The sequence below is a fragment of the Mustela nigripes genome, chromosome 16 (assembly GCF_022355385.1).
Source record: "Mustela nigripes isolate SB6536 chromosome 16, MUSNIG.SB6536, whole genome shotgun sequence".
Classification (NCBI taxonomy): Eukaryota; Metazoa; Chordata; class Mammalia; order Carnivora; family Mustelidae; genus Mustela; species Mustela nigripes.
In genome coordinates, this window is record NC_081572.1 from 29957298 (window position 1) to 29971071 (window position 13774).

The following is a 13774-nucleotide window of genomic DNA, read 5'->3' on the forward strand; positions in this document are numbered from 1 at the left end:
ACTACAAATTAAGATTTCTTAACAGAGGACTGTATAAGTTATCTCTTTATTCTTGAGTGATTTTCAGTAGTTTGGTATTTCATGGAATTGGTCCACTTAATAATGCATATTGTTGAATTTATGGGCATAGGCTTATGTGTTGTATTTCTTAATTTTTAAAAAAAATTCTGTAAGTTCTTTAGTAATAATCCCTCTTTTCTTCCTAGTATTTGTAATTTATATATTCTCTATTTTTATTTAGTCAGTTTGGCTAGAGATATATCACAAGAAAAAATTATTATCTAGCCTAGATTATATTTGTCTTTATAGTAAAGCAGTCATAAAACATAATCTTCAAGGTTTTGTTGAGGAAAGGGCCCACACAGGCAAAAGTATCCAGGGCTTAGTCATAATGCAACCCTGCTCTATGATACAGATCATAATTAGTTGGTAATCTTGGCCAAATTATATCACTTTAATATTTCAGTCTGTTTTCTCATCTATAAAATAGGAGATAGAAATAATATTTCTCACATAGAGTATGACTTTTGGAAGATTAAAATCATGGATATCAGTGTTTATCAAACTGCCTATTATATAGTGAACACCCAATAAATGGTAGCTGATTTTAAATACATACATTTAACATGCTATATAATTAAATACGCTGTTGTTTTTTATTTATCAGTTAAATTGGTTAGGGACCTTTATATTCTAAGACACTGTGTATCTTTGAAGATTTTTTTTTAAAACAAATTTCACAAAGTTTGCATGAGAACCCCTGAAATAAAGATTTAAAAACTGCAGTTAGATTTTACATACTCATTCCCATTCTAGCATGCTTGCAAAGAGATGTAAATTCTGTGGGCTTCTTATGGATGGTGATCCTGTCATATATCATTCAGGGATGTAGGTCTAAGGTGCTTTTCCAGTGGGAGTAATGAATTATACTCACATGCTTTTCGCTACATACATAGACCTCTATTTTTCTCCTGTGTATAAAAAGCATTTATTGGCAGAAAAGCTTTTAAGGATATAATTTGTTACCATTGGTCAGAGGTTTTTCTTTGTATGAAATTCATTGACCATAGTGGATCAAGAACATAAGCTGGCCTGATTAGCATCATACTCTAATTATTTATTCTAAAGCCTAGCTAGAAAAGTAAAGGGTTGTCGTTTCTTAATACATGCTCTTTTAATGCAGGGTCTTGATCCTGCTGATTGAGCATCACATAGAGAAGTTATTTTTGAAAGCTCTCCAGGTGGTTCCAGTGATTGACCGAATTTGGAAACCAGTGTCTTCTTAACTAGCCAGACCACTGTTGATGTGAAAAAGCTTTGCTATTTTATGAAAATGGCCTAAGGCTTGGGGAAGGAGCTGTAAACATCCTATGCTAAATGAGCTTTTGACACCATTTTTTTCTTTTTTCTTAAAAATCTGGTTATATGTGGAGTGATAAATGTTTGGCATAGGATCTTAATTTTTACTGAGCTGTAGACATCTTTGAGAATCTTATCAGTGCTATAGATGAACACTTTCTCCAGGATATTCAGAACATTTTACATATGACTTCAGTGTTAAATAAGGATCTTTTAGAATTTTTCTAAGACATCTTTCAGATTAGCTTAAATGGATTATAGAGGTCATCTATCAGATGACCCACTCAAGCTCTTCTTAGCTGGTTACCTTGGATCTTGATATTGGAAGTTCATTCAAACTACAGTGTTTATTCCACTGCATTCTTCTGCCTTGTTTTTTTTTTTTTTTTTTTTTTGTTGTTTTAACATGAGGACATAACATATATGTCCGAATTTCAGTTACTTAGCTCACAAATGATATTGGATACTTCCCTCCTCAAAGAATGACAAAAGATAAGTACTAGTTATGGGAAAACTCCATACTTCATTGGTTCTCAGTTTCCTTCAGGGTGAAATAAAGGGGAGTGTTGGATCAAAGAACTGGATTTCTTATCTACTTACGTTTTTAATTACAAAATATATTAAGCACACAAAATGGTTTAATGAACCCACATATATTTGCCATCTGCATCAACAGACTTTATTTTTTTTAAATATTTTATTTAGTTCTCAGAGTGAGAGCAAGCACAAGCAGGGGGGCAGCAGGCAGAGGGAGAGGGAGAAGCAAGTTCCCCATTGAGCAGGGAGCCTGATGCAGGGCTGGATCCTAGAACCCTGGGATCATGACCTGAGCCAAAGGCAGATAGATGTCCAACTGACTCAGCCACCCAGGCACCCCTGCATCAAAAAACTTTAACATTCTGTCATATCAGCTCCTGATTTTTTAAAAGAAGTAACATGTAATAAACTACAATTGAGAATTCCTTTAGGGGTGCCTGGGTGGCTCAGTTGTTAAGTGTCTGCCTTCAGCTCAGGTCATGATTCCAGAGTCCTGGAATCAAGCCCCGCATGGGGCTCCAGCCCTGCATGATCTCCCTGCTCAGCGGGAAGCCTGCTTCTCCCTCTCCCACTCCCTCTGCTTGTGTTCCTTCTCTCACTGTGTCTCTCTCTGTCAAATAAATAAATAAAATCTTAAAAAAAGAAAAGAAAAGAAAAGAAAATTCCTTTAGACATTACTCTGATCTCATTTCCCTGCTTTCAAAAAGTAACCACAATCAGAAGCTGGTGTCAGTCTTTCCATTATTGTTTTATGGTTTGTTAACTTATGTATCAGTGAACAAAATACATTGTCTGTCCATTTGGGAATTTGAGTTGAACTGTATCAAACCCTACCTATTATTTTGCAATTTATATTTGCACTCAGCTTCATGTTTTTCGACATTTTGGTGTTGACTTCTCTAGCTCCAGTTCATACATTTTCATTGTTGTGTAGGATGCTGTTGAATTAATATACACTGAAACCTTGGAGTGTGAAATTTAGATATAATGGCATTTATCTTTGGAGAAAGTGTCCTCTTGTCCCCAGTGCCCATCTAGCCTTATTTCCTTGAATATGGCCATTATAAAAGGTGATAACTAACTGGGAAAATCTCAGTGTTCTGAGCACTTTCCTGTAATTCCTCTCCAAACATAGGACCTGGAATCACTCTCTTTGATATTTAAATTGGGTTAGACAACTCCACCATGCATTGCCAAGCTAGACAGTGGATCTTAGGAACTGCAAGACCTCATAGCTTAGCTCTCATTTTACCTGGGTCTGTGTTTGGACCCCATTTATTGTGTTACTGAGGGATTTTACTATACCACAATTAACCTGTTCTCATACTGATGAACATTTTGGTTGTTTCCAATTACTCATTTCTGGTGTATTTAACATCTTTTTATGTTTTCTTTTACCCATGTGTGAGTATTTCTCTGAAGTATTCATCTAAGAATAGAATTGCTGGATGAGTAAACAGGTCCGTACATCTTCCGATTTGCTAGATATCGCTAAATTGCTCTTTAAAGCAGTTGTATCAATTTATTCTTCAGCCAGCTGTTATGGAACATGTATGGCAGTTTATGAATTTCCTCATTGACCCCTATCTTCATTCAGCATTCACTTGGCTCTATCAGATTGTTGCCAATCTGATGAATATAAAAGTTTATCTAATATTGTATTGATTTGTATTTCCCTGATAACCAGAAGATTGAATATTTTTTAGTATGTTTTTGGCCCCTTCTATTACCTGCTGTGAATTCACTGTTGACATATTTGGCATGTGTTTAGTGGAGTAGTTGTCTTTTTCTTTTTGGATTGTAAGAATGTGTCATGTGTTTTGAGTATAAAACTGTGGTCAATTATTACTATTATCTCTCAGTTCAGGACTTGTCTTTTAACTTTGTTTATGGGTTGGTTTGGGGCTTTTTTTCCCCCCTATGCAAGTATTTACTTTTCAAGAAAACTTGTTGAAACACAGTCTGTGTAGAAATTGTGCATAGGATGGTGGCCTCATCCTGCTCTCTCTCTGTCGTGACTGTTACTGAAAGGTAACTACTGTTCACACTTCTAACACTGCTAATTAATGGTTTCTATTTTCTGAAATTCATATGAATTCATATAAATGGAATAATGCAGAATATGTTTTTTCCTTTAACTCCTTTTGCTTAGTATCATGCTGGCCAATGAAATATAGCTGTAATTTTGCTTGCAGTACTTAGTTCCTTCTCATAGCCATGTACTGTTTTATTATTTGAATATTCCACAGATTATTTATCCTTTCTATTATTAATGAACACTTTTTCACTTTTGGTTAACCCAAATAATTTCCCTATGAACATTCTGGTGCATACTTTTGGAGAACATTTGAAAACAGAATATTTCTGTTTCACATATGTCTACAAGTAGAATTACTGGTCATAGTGAATGTATAGATCATACAAACCATACTTTACTGGGTAGTGCTGCATAGTATTTCAGATTTTTGGAACCAATTTACACTTCTACTAGCAACGCATAAAAGTTCCTGTTGCTCTACCACCTTGCTGCCGTTTGGTATTGACAGTTGTTTTCATTTAGCCATTCTGGTGTATGTCTGTGTGGTAGACTCTCATGGCGGTTTTAATATGTATTTTTCTGATGACTGATAAAGTTGAACATCTTTTTTTTGTGTTCATTGGAGTTTGAGTTTCCTTATTTGTACAGGGCCTGTTCAAGTCTTTGCACATTGGAGAAAGGACTTGTCTGTATTATCCTTTTGACTTGTGGGAAGTATTTTAGACATAAGTCCTTTAACAACAGTGTATATCTGATATATATAAAATGTCTTCCTTTATTTGGTGCTTTGCCATCTTAATCTATAATGGCACCTTTTTTTCTCTGTATGACTTTTCTATATGTTCTGCATAATGTATTTCTATTATTCTCCTTTTTCTGTGTATTCTGAGCCATGTAAAATTACCTTTTAAAAATTAAGCATAACACATATGCAGAAAACTACAGTAAGTATACAACTCAAATTTGCACATACTGAACGCATCCATGTAATAAGTCCCCAGGTAAAGAAACAATATTTTTAATATGTCACAATCCTCCTCCTAGTCACAGCATTCTAAAGGGTAACCACTAACTTCACTTCTAAATTCAGGGAGTAATTTTTCATGTTTTTGAACTTACTATAAATGAAATGATAACTTTTTTCTTTTCTTCTTTGTGGGGTGGAGGAAGGAAGTCTGGCCCGCTTTGTTCAACCATAGGTATAGTTACTTATAGCGACTGTTTTATTATTAAATAGAATTCTCTTGTATGAATATGCTATAATTTATATATTCATCCTAGTTTTGATGGGTATTTTGTACCCATCAAATTTTGTAGCTATTACAGATAGTATGGCTATGAACAATCTTATATATTTTTTGAGAACATATATATGCATTTCTTTTCGGTATATATTTAAGTGTGGAATTGTTAGTTCATAGAATATGCTTGTGTTCGGCATTAGTAGGTAATTCCAGAGTTTTGTGAGTGTTCTTACCAATCTACATTTCCACCATCAGTTTTTAGAGACATTTGAAGAAGCCAGCCATGACTAGGGCTATAAAGACTCACTTGCAGACTTGTAGGTTAAGCAAATGGTTATTGTTTGAGCCATCGAGTTTTAGGGTGCTTTGTCAAACAACATTATCACTGAAAAATATTAACTGGGACACTTGCATTCTTGGAGTAAACTTCCAGTTGGTTATAATATATTATCCTTTGAATATCACTGAATTCAAATTGCTAATATTTAGATAAAGATTTTTGCATTGTGTTCATTAGAAATGTTGTCCTTTAAAGTCTCTTTTTTATAATACCTTTGTCAAGTTAGACTGTCCTCCTAAATTGAGGTGAAAATATTCTCACCCATTCCCACTCCCAGACATTGCCCCCTTAATCTCTGGAAAAGAGTGTGAGAAACAGATGTTACTTTTTCCTTAAAAGTTAGGAAGAATTCACTGGTAGACTCCTAGGTCTTGAGATCACACAGAGGAATGGATTTAAATTTTAGATTCAGTTTATTTAATATATATGGGCTATTTATATCTTTTATTTCTTGTTTCAGTTTTGATAGGGGATTTCTTTTTTTTTTAATTTTTTATTTTTTATAAACATATATTTTTATCCCCAGGGGTACAGGTCTGTGAATCTCCAGGTCCACACACCCCACAGCACTCACCAATGTCCATAACCCCACCCCCCTTCTCCCAACCCCCCTCCCCCCAGCAACCCTCAGTTTGTTTTGTGAGATTAAGAGTCACTTATGGTTTGTCTCCCTCCCAATCCCATCTTGTTTCATTGATTCTTCTCCTACCCACTTAAGCCCCCATGTTGTATCACCACTTCCTCATATCAGGGAGATCATATGATAGTTGTCTTTCTCCGCTTGACTTATTTCACTAAGCATGATACGCTCTAGTTCCATCCATGTTGTCGCAAATGGCAAGATTTCATTTCTTTTGATGGCTGCATAGTATTCCATTGTGTATATATACCACATCTTCTTGATCCATTCATCTGTTGATGGACATCTAGGTTCTTTCCATAGTTTGGCTATTGTGGACATTGCTGCTATAAACATTCGGGTGCACGTGCCCCTTTGGATCACTACGTTTGTATCTTTAGGGTAAATACCCAGTAGTGCAATTGCTGGGTCATAGGGCATTTCTATTTTTAACATTTTGAGGAACCTCCATGCTGTTTTCCAGAGTGCTTGCACCAGCTTGCATTCCCACCAACAGTGTAGGAGGGTTCCCCTTTCTCCGCATCCTCACCAGCATCTGTCATTTCCTGACTTGTTGATTTTAGCCATTCTGACTGGTGTGAGGTGATATCTCATTGTGGTTTTGATTTGTATTTACCTGATGCCGAGTGTTATGGAGCACTTTTTCATGTGTCTGTTGGCCATCTGGATGTCTTCTTTGCAGAAATGTCTGTTCATGTCCTCTGCTGATAGGGGATTTCTAGGAATGTGTCAATTTGACTGAAATTCTCAACTTTACTCACATGAAGTCTCCTTTCATTATCTATTAATATCTGCAACATCTCTAGTGATATCTTCTCTTTTAATGTCTAATATTGGGGGTTTTTCTGGTATTGGGGGTTCTTTTCTTTTTTTGGTCACTTTTCCTAGAATTTTACTAATTTGATCGTCTTCTCTAAGAACTGCTTCTTGCTTTTCTATTTTTTAAATTAATTTATTTTCCATTAATTTCTTCACATTGTGTTTTTATGTTTTCCTTTCCTTCATTTTCCTGGGTTTCATTTTTTTCCTTCAGTTTCTGGGTACTTAGGTAACTAATTTTCAGCCTATTATATTTTCTAATATATGCACTTTCAGGCCATATATTTCTGCCTTTGGGTTTTATCTGCATTTCACACAGCTTGATAGCTGCACTTTCATCATTATTCAGTTCAAAATGTTTTCTAATATTCTTTGTTGTTTCTTCTTTGACATTCAGTTTATTTACACATATATTGCTTGTTTTACAAAGAGGGAGAATTTTCTAGTCATCTGTTTGTTTTAAATTTTTTGCTTCATTCCACTGTGGTGAGCAAACACGTTCTGAATGATTTATCTGTCCTTGTTCTGTGTTCCAAGAAAGCAGAGGACCAGTTCGGAGTACAAAACTATCATGCCATCTTCTTTCAAATCATGAGCCATAGGGTCTTGTGGTTTTCCAAGTCACCTGGAAGTCAGAAGGAGGAAAAATAAAGCTGAATTCTACCTTCCCATTGCCTCCTAGAGCAGACCCATTTTGTTTGTTTTGTTAGTTTTTTTTTCTTTTTAGATTTTGTTTACTTGACAGAGAAAGAGAGAGAGAGAGTGAGAGAAGAAACACAAGCAGGGGAAGTGGGAGAGGGAGAAGCAGGCTTCCCACTGAGCAGGGAGCCCGATGTAGGGCTTGATCCCAGGGCCCTGGAATTATGACCTGAGCCGAAGGCAGATGCATAATGACTAAGCCACCCAGGTGCCCTAGTTTTATTTATTAGGTTTTAATATAAACATGTTTTGCTTTAAAAAAAGCTGCTGTTCCGTTTTCTCTTTTCCCTTTAAAAAAAAAAAAAAAAAAAAAAAAAAGCTGCTGTTTTAAAACTACTGAGTTAGAATATTCTGCCATCCTACCAACTTCGAAATACCATTATTCTCTGTATTTTGTTATTAGCAAACCCTAAAATCTCCCTGCAAGGGTCAGAATGATCTTAATATTAACACAGCTCCCTAACCTTCATGTAATGGCTTCATTAAATCAATCCAGTTATAATATTATTTTAATATACGTATATGATCTATGTGTGAGGGGCCAGATTTTATAAAAGCCAATACAGTCAATTATCAGTTAATCTAATAAAATATGTCCAGTGCATCCTAGGAATCAAAGACAAGCAAGTTAAACCAATAGTTTTATATGACTGACTTTATCAGAATGGCAAAGATAAGTATTTTTATATACTGCTGATGGGAATCTATTGAAAATTGTCTTTAGTAATGTTTTGTGTCTGAAAGGAGCTGGACATGAGTCAGCTGTCATATATTCAAATGCCTACAGAAGCTAAGAAGGTGAAATAAGGTTGACATTATTCTTTTTCATGAAAGTATTCAATTGTAAAAGCTTTCCTCAGAGTTCTGATGGTGTGACCAAGAATAACAAATCAAGCCGGGATGTGTTTCACATATAAAGACCATTAGATATACTTAAACATGAAGTGTTTTAGCACCCAACAGCCCTTCTTATCACAAACAAACAAATTCAGTTAATAAAAAAGATGAAGCAAAAAAAAAATCTGAAATTAAGGAGTCACAATAAAAATATTAGTGGTATATACTGAGTCTTTTTCGATCTAAGAGTACTGTGAGCAATTACGCAAATTATATTTATAATCGCTTATATGACAGAATGTAATAGAAATAATGATAAAGATAATATGATTATTTTTAAAAAACATTTTAAAGACTTTACTCATTTGACAGGTAGCACAAGTAGGCAGAGCAGCAGGCAGAGGGAGAAGCAGACTCTCCACTGAGCAGGGAGCCCCATATGGGGGCTTACTCCTAGGACTCTGGGATCATGACCTGAGTTGGGTCCCTCTGACCTCTCCCCTCTCACATTCTCTCTCTCTCAAATAAATAAATAAAATCTTTTAAAAAAAAATCTGAAATGGTGTTCCCCTAATAATGATGGTTGTTTTTTGGTTGGAATATTTAAAGCGATATAGGAACTTTCTTCTTTGTACTGTTCTCCATGGTGAACGTGATTTATAGTGATCATATGATAACTTTCCAAGAAGTTAAACCATTTTCCTTCTATAAAATTAAAATAAACCAATTCTGAAACAAATGCATAAATAAAATTGTGTGGCTCGTACCCCATCTGTGACCCAAATGATTGCTGAGATTTCTGTAATTCTAAAACCTATCAGGCTGGTTCCAACTATTGAGAAATGAGGAAACACAGGAGACATCTGTCCCTGTCCCTCAGGGGGCATTCCATTTACTCTGTCCCTGTGACTGAGGTTGTTCTCCTCCTCTCCTCTCCCCACCAGCTGCCTCTTTTTCTTCCTTCTGTGTGTTCAGGTTCTTCCACTGTCCTATGTGAATTGGAATTTAAATCCCACAACGACACTGTGGTACTAATGGATCGGAAGAGATCTTTCTTCCCTGCCTCCTTCTCCCTTGGAGGGAACCGTATTTATTGCTTTAATTAGAGCACGAAGCTGTAGGAGGAAATGCAAGTCTTCAGGCTTTCTCCTGACACCTTCAAATTGGGGAGGCAACTTGGAAACCCTCTGCTGCAAGAAGTGCCAGCTGGATAATTAGTACTCTGGCTAATAGTTTTTTTTGTTTTCTGTTTTTTTTTTTTAATGTGGGAGGGGTGAGCACCAGTGGAAGCATCTTTAACAAACTTCAGTATTCTCAGCCAGGTTTCCAAAACTGTTGCTCGATGAAATATTTGGGAGATTAAAAAAAAGTGACAGTGTATTAATGTTCTCTTTGTGTGGAGGGAGGAGCAAGGTAACGACATTCATCTAACCTAGAGTAAACATCATTGAACTGCTGAGCTGGCTTTCTGTCTGTGTTGAAAGAAGAGAATGATTCCCCACAATTATTCCTCCAGAGAGCTAAATTTGCCAAATGATTAAGGCAAAAGACAAAGGTATTTTGGGAATTCAGCGAAGTCTGAATAAGTCGTAAGTTTTTAAGGTCAGTAACCTGCAGTATGTCCAAGGGTGATTTCCAAAACTGTTAATGACTGGGGAGGTATGACCCAGACCAATTAGAATGGAGGGTAGGCATTATGCCATTCTGGTACATGATGCCTCAGTATTAGAGTTGGTTGAGTCTCTTATTTGTATAGGATATACTTCCGCTTTATCTGGAAGGAGGGATAGAAATCTCTTTTGGGGAGACAAACCATGAGAGACTGTGGACTCTGAGAGACAAACTGAGGGTTTTGGAGGGTGGGGGTGGGGTGAGCCTGATGGTGGGTATTGTGGAGGGCATGTATTGCCTGGAACACTGGGTGTGGTTCATAAACAATGAATTTTGAAACATTGAAATAAAATAATTTAAAAAAAGAAATCTCTTTTGGACAGTAGAAAAAGAAATTAAGTATAGGCAAATCTAATGACTTTTCAACAATTCTAAACATGGCCATCCTACATTCATTTATTCACTCAGTAGCCATAACTCTGTGCCAAATATTGGGGCTACAGCAATAAACAACAAAGACGATAGCCCCTGCTCTCAGACTTTTACTTTCTAAAGCCATGCTCAGCAAACATGTTTTAGTAAAGGGCCAGATAATAAATATTTTCAGCTTTGCAAGCTGTGTGGTAAACTGTTCAGTTCCATTATAGCATGCCATGGACAGTCTAGTACATAGGCAAATGAGTGTGGCTATATTCCAGTGCAGCTTTATTTATCGACCCTGGATGCTGAATGTCATATAATTTTTACATGTTACAAAATAGTCCTTTTGTTTTTATTTCTTTCTGACTATTTGAAAATGTAAAAACTATTAGCAGTAGATTGTACCAAAACAGGTGGCTGGCCAGATTTGGCCCGTGGGCTGTAGCTTGTAGGTCCCTGATCTGGAGGTTGAGTAGTGGAGGAGATCAATTACTGGGGTCAGTTGGTTGATGTTGAAAATGAAGTGCCAAAATAAAACTGGCATAGATAGCTGTTTGCCCAAGGATGTATGAATTATAGAATCTTTTAGAAGAAACCTCAGAGACCTTTTCAGTCTTGGATAACCTTCATAGTCTGTTTGCTTCCCCACCAGGGCATTTACAACCAGCTGGCATAGCCCCTATTTGAACACTTTCTAGCAGGACATTGGCAACTTCTTAAGTCAGCCTATTTTATTCCAGAGGCATTTTCATTAACCATAGATGTGCGAATGCAAATGTGCATATGTAAATAATAGGACTCTGCATCTCAGTAAAACTCAACTATATCCTTACTCTGCCCTCTTTGGCAGGCTTCAGGAATAAATAATAAGCAACTTTTCTATAGGACATAATTTGCATACAGATCGCAATCCCTACACTTGTGAGTTTTTAGCTCTTTTATATTGGTTATATTATTAGCCTATTTTTGGTCCCAGAGTTTGGTTCTTCTAATTGGAAGGTTGAAAAGACATGGTTGTAGGTTTTCTACTCTTTTTGATTCATTCATATATTCAGTATTAGCTCATTTACTTGCAGCATGGAGAAAATTAAAAAGAAGGGTAGAGAGAAGAAAATTAGATTGTTCCCTTTTAAAGTGGTGATTCAAACATACTTGTGTAGTAATAACAATATGTGCCATGTGTCCTATTAAAATTAATCTGCTTATGTGATAAGGCTTTTGGAACATGGGGCATAGCTTAATTTTGCCTTGAGAAAACAGTGCTAATCCCAAAGGAGCATTATCTTCTTTGCAAAATAAATACTGTCAGAGCTAGCATTCTAACCTTTCCTGTGTTTTATTTTCTTTATTTAAATATAAGGCAGCTGGTTGAAAGCTTAAAAACAAGTTGCAGAGTACCTGGGTGGCTCAGTCGGTTAGGTGTCTGACTCTTGATTTTGACTTAGATCATGATCTTAGGGTCATGGAATCGAGCCCCATGTTGGGCTCCATGCTCAGCACCAAGTCTGCTTGTCCCTGTTCCTCTGCTCCTCCCACTGCTCCTACTTTCTCTCTCTCTCAAATAAATAAATAGCCCCACCCTCCAAAAAAACCCGGAAGTTATATTCATATAGACCAAATATGAGCGTGTGTGTGTGTGTGTGTGTGTGTGTGTGTAATTGCACCTATAAACTATATCATAACTGCTGGGCATCGTATTAAACTGTATAATGAATAGAAGAGATTTTAGAGTAAGGCAGACTATATCAAAGAACAGCTTTATCATATAATACTTGGACAACTTTGGGCACATTCTCAGAGCATCTTTAAATCTTAATTTATTCATTTGTAAAATGAGATTAATAAAACATACTTTATAGCATCAAATGCAAAATGTTAAACTGTTTAACAGAATGCCTGGTACTCAAATATTATTATTCTCTTATTACTTTCAGCTTCCACTAAATTGCTTCTGAGGCTAATAATGGGCAAATTGGGAGTGAGAGACAAAAGAAAAAGTTAGATGCTGGAATATCTAATAGAAGAAAATTTCAAACTAGAGATACAAATACATTATCCAAGCAATTTTCTCTTTGGTTTCTTTATATTAAAACTTTCCCCTAGAGTAATTAAAATCTGATCATAATATGATTAAGTAGTTAGCTTAAAAAGAAAATTTGTTTTTCATTTGGAGGTGATTACAAGAAAGCAGGCTGGTGTAGTACTCATTTAAAGTGTAAATGTTGGCTGAAGCATGTGAAATTATCTCAAAGTCCAATAAACAAATCTTGTATTCCTGGAGGTTGGGGGTGTTAAGAACTTTGACTTTGGGCACCAAGGTATTTGGCTAATAGCTGACATTTTTGTAGCACTTTGCTCTGTATTTTTAGACTATGTACTTTATGTGTATCGACTTCTTTAATCCTCACAACAAAGCACCAGGCACTGTTATTATCTTCATGTACAGATGGTAAAACTGAGGTAGGTGGGGCCCACAGTGAATTAATGACAGAGCCAGGATCCAGATCTAGGCTGGCTGGCTGTGGTTTACATTGCCCCTTTTGGGTTCTTGAATGTACTTTCCCTCTCTCTACTGCTTTTCATCCTTTATCCCTATTTCATTGGGGAAAAAAGTGAGCAGTACTTTAAACATGATGAACAGGGGTCCTGAACCCATAAGCCTATAAAGCTTAGCAGAGGACATAAATAAGTAGTACAGGCCATTTAAGGAGGTCCATAGATAGGATGCTGTATATAGGGAGCAGCCAATATTCAGCCCCAGTTAAGTTTTGTTCAGCATTTAGCAAGTACTTGCTGTGCCATCTCCTAGATACAGGGACCACCATGGTTAAAAAAAAAATCCCCCCCTAAACCCATGTCTTGGGTTGAATAGAGTCCCCCCCAAAATTCATGTTCACCCAGAACCTCAGAAGGTGAACTTATTTAGATATAGGGTCTTTGCAGATATAATTAAGGTAAGAATTGAGATGTGACCATACAAGGTAAGGGTCAGCCCTAAATCTAACGGGAGTGTCCATAGAAGAAAGAGACACAGAGAAAAGAGGGCATAGTGAAGGTGGAGGCTGAGATTGAGTTGATGTGTCTATAAGTCAAGGAACAAGGAAGATTGCTGGCAACCGCTATCGAACAGATTTTTCCCTCAGAACCTTCACAGAGAAGCAACCTGCTGACACCTTGATTTCAGACTTCTGGTCTCCAGACATATGAGAGGAAAAGATTCAGGTTTTGTT